This window comes from Cupressus sempervirens, chromosome 7 (assembly GCF_028749045.1).
Source record: "Cupressus sempervirens isolate cs-2001-9-10 chromosome 7, ASM2874904v1, whole genome shotgun sequence".
Taxonomy (NCBI): domain Eukaryota; kingdom Viridiplantae; phylum Streptophyta; class Pinopsida; order Cupressales; family Cupressaceae; genus Cupressus; species Cupressus sempervirens.
Genome location: NC_143124.1, coordinates 525,759,933 through 525,764,116, shown reverse-complemented (window position 1 = coordinate 525,764,116; position 4,184 = coordinate 525,759,933). Strand labels below are relative to the sequence as shown.

Below are 4,184 nucleotides of genomic sequence, written 5' to 3'. Positions count from 1 at the left end.
CCTTTGAATGTCTCATTTTTTATACACAAGTGGATACCGATTATTGCAAACTTGAGCCTAAGCACTCAGACCTAATGGTTCAAGGATTTTATAGAGGTTTATGGTTTTGGCACTCAAGATTGGTTTTTATTTTATAGTTTTATTCTAGTCAATGTAGATATCTAGCTTTATTTATTGTTATGACTTGACTAATTTCCTATTTGGCCTTGGGATATCCATAAACATAGTCAAACCTTCTAAACCTCTGATCATCCAAGAAATTTAAAAAGCCTCCTTGAGGTTGTTTAGTTTTTTTAATGTTTGCACTATGTTGTTTTATAATGATTATATATTCATTAACATTCAAGATTTATGCAACTTTAATGTATCGCTAATGTTGGTTTTTTGTTAATTCAAGAATTCAAGATTTATGCAACTCTAATGTATCTCAAATGTTGGTTTTTTGTTAATTCAAGAAAATAAAAAGAAGAATCTAGACATTCAATACACTTTTCCCATAATATGTTCACCACTCTATTTATTTACACATCCAAGTAATGATTCATGTGATTTTGATGATATTGGTTGTCTAGTCAAGTTTAACAAACTCTCTCAAAGCAATGACAAGCTTATCCAAATAGATTGTCCAAATGTCTCAATTGTATATGCAAAATTTTCTTTAGCTACACTAAAAAATTTGAGAAACCCTAAGCATTATGGTGAGCTATATCTTAAATGCTTTTATGTTAACTAGGATTGTATTCATCTTACATAAACTCTATAGAGGGGTGACATAGATGTTGATTAATGGAAAGATTGCCATTCTACCATTGAATTTGGTAAACAAGGACCATAAAAGTCTAAAAAGAATCTAGGTATTTCAGTTGACTTTTTCAATAATTTAAATTTATTATAATAATAAATGGATTGTCAAAAAAGTTCCATGCCTCTTGTTAAGGTTTCCTAGCTTCTCAAGTCTTGTATTTGTTCTTACAATTTAAGAAAAACTTCTTGCTAATGGCATAAGATAAACCCTAAGGTAGGTAAAGTGTTACATACAACTTTGGAATTTCCTCATACTTTAACCCAAATTCTAGATCCCAACACTATTCCAGCTTATCTAAATCCACATCTATAAGAATCTCTATCCTTGTACAAGACTTAGAATTCCAATTAAGGAGATTCTCCACACTGTCAAGAAGAGCATGAAGTCCCTTCATCTCATAATTTCCAATAGGTTCATCAAAAATACCTCCCTTATCCTAGCCTAGAAGGCCTCTTTGAGAACTCTACCTTTGATGTTGAGTTTTGGATTCTTAATACTCTAATAAGAAATATCAGTTTATTGTACTTCCTCATTTCTTTCATCTAATTACATCTCTCTCAAATCAAAATTAGAGTTAGCAACATCATTATAAAAAGATTCATTATCATGATTATCATCAAAATCAAACACTTTATCTTCTTCACTACAACATGTAGTTGGGTGAATCAACATTTTTATAGATTTGGGACATGAGCAACTAGGTCTCTACAATCTGCATTTGTAAACTTTAAGAAACTCCTATATCCTCGTTCCAAATCACCAATCATACTGATTTGGATTAATAGGAGCAATAGGATCCAACTTTAACACCACCTCATTAATGTCCATTTGTAATCTTGATCTCTCATAAATTCTCTTCATTCTCCTCCACTACTCTCTTGCACTCCTACTTGTTTACAAGCCCATTGACTACTACATTAACTTTGACAATCATATCACGGTTTGGAATTTACCATTTGAGTTTTTTAAAAAGAAGAACCACTTCCAAAGTCATTAAAAAATACACCTTAGACCTACCTCACCATAGGAAACTTAGACCTACTCAACATATGTAGGGACTAGAGTTGCACACAACCCTTGTTATATAGTATTCCATTCACATCTCTCTAAAACTTGCAATATTTTTATTGAAAAAAGGTATGCTTTCTAAAGTATAATTTACCTATAAGACATGATCATGGAGTAGAAGAGAGATTTTAGTGCTACACAAAGAGAGAATGATTGATTTGGATTCAAAACACTGAACAAGAACTGTTGTCTGCCCATGCAACTCCAGGTGCATTGGGTCTCTGTTATGAATAGTTCAAAGGAGTTTTCAGAAAAATATTAGAGACAATAAAATTTAAAAAATTATTGTGTAATCTTCCATGAGTTTGTATTCCAAACTTGAATTATGTTTTAAACAACCATGCTGCTTAAATCTTGTTTATTTGCAAGACATTCACATTCAGCAGAAAGATTTTACTATTGCATGATGGAGTGTGATTCATTTGTGTCACATAGAAAAAACAATGTGTTAGTTTTCATAATTTTCAAGCTAATAAATTAAAAGTTGTCAAGAAAAAAGCTTAAAATTTGTTTCAACAATATAAAGGTAAAATTCAAACAGCCAAAACTCAAAATTCAAATACTCTATGATTTCACCATTTTGTACATGGGAATAATGGAGGTGACACACAATAAACTTATACCATAAGAATTCAATGAAAATAATCTATGGAACAGGCCCCTCGTTAAGGTCCATTGGTCACAACCAGCTACATTTTACACCTTTATGTATTGCTCATATTCCTTCTTGTTGATTCTAAACTTGAATTCTTTTTAGATATTGCTCTACAATGGCTCATCTAGCACTTTTGTGGATTTTAAACCCAAATATCCTTGGAACATAACTCTGCACTGGATTTGATGGCTTTACATGTCCATATGTCACCAAAAAAGATGTGGAAATGTTGTTCCAAAATATGCCCCATCAATATCTATCTTAGTTGAGGAAATTATATGGGCATATAACACCATTAGTGATGCATATTTGTATCTCAAAGTACTGATTTGCACTCACAAGGAATATTGTTAAAATACCTCCACATTATAGATTTAGCCAAAAAAATGAAAATATTATAAATGAAATTAAATGAGAACCCTAACATATAGAATGACCATTTACTCATGCTATAAATGTATGACTTTTTTTAGACTAAAATTTATGCAAACATGCTTTATGAAGGATACTACCTTGATATTTAGACCTTGGATGGTAAACATCTTCACATTTTGATAGTAAATTTTTATTGTGCTTTTCTATGGAATATTTGACTAGCCCATTGGGAGACATGACTGACCTAAATAGTAAACTCTTGGCACCTTCTAAAATTAGTATTATTGTACTTCTCTAGCTGCACATGTAATATCAAGAGAAAAACAAGGATCATATGCAACTAGCACAAGCACCTAAATCTTATTTAGGTTCAACTAATTTATGGATCAAACCATAAAGCGTCTTAGTAGTTGACTCCACCAACTCATTTTTTTCCTCAATTAATATATCATCTATAAGAAAAAAATATAGAATATTTCAATCATTTTTTATTATGATACTTAAAATTAAACAAATACAAAAAGAGACCGTGTTGCATATCATTCATATAACTAATTTCAGGTAGTAACTTTTCCAAAATGCAATGAATGGACTTCATAGAAACATCATGAAAAAGAAATGGTATTGAGATTTATTATAATGAAGGAATATTTGATAAGTTTCCTAGCTCCTAAAATGTTGATGAATATTTGGAGTTGTATCACCTTGATTGGGATGATCAACAAAATGTGCCAAAAGCTCCAAACACAAAGTAAGCATCAATAAGCTCCAAATTGAATCCTAGTATGCACCTTTTTAATGGAATCAAGAAACACAAAACTTGCATATGGATGCATATCTTAAGATGTTGAATAAGATTTTTTATGTATATAATCAATCAAAAATTAAGATAAATGATAATTGTTGAGATTTTAAATTGATTAGAAACATCTGATGATATTTCGTATGTGCTTGTGCAAGCTAGATGGTGGGAAGGGGATACTTAATCAGGGCAAGCCTAAGAAGAAATAGGCCCAAAATAATGCACAGAGAAACTATACAACTTCAATTAGAGTCTAGACAACGATAAGCATGGAACCAATAATTTAAATCAGTTCTTCTTAGTGGTCATATTTGGAGTTTTATCAACATCTATAGAAATTTCAAGGTTTCCAAGAGGTGACAATGTGTGTCTGAGGTGCTTCTTGAAGGTAATAATTTAGCACAATCAAATAGACTTTTTACTTCATCATTTTTAAAGTTTCCTACATTGCCTACATTGTTAGTCTACGCCTAAAAGTA

The 4,184-nt window shown here is 31.1% G+C and overlaps 1 pseudogene; it reads right to left on the bottom strand.

Annotated features, from left to right (window-relative positions):
* Nucleotides 1-2,648: 2,648 nt before the first annotated feature.
* On the bottom strand, nucleotides 2,649-3,662 carry LOC149547836 (casein kinase II subunit beta-1-like; annotated as a pseudogene).
* Between the last annotated feature and the right edge of the window lie 522 nt (nucleotides 3,663-4,184).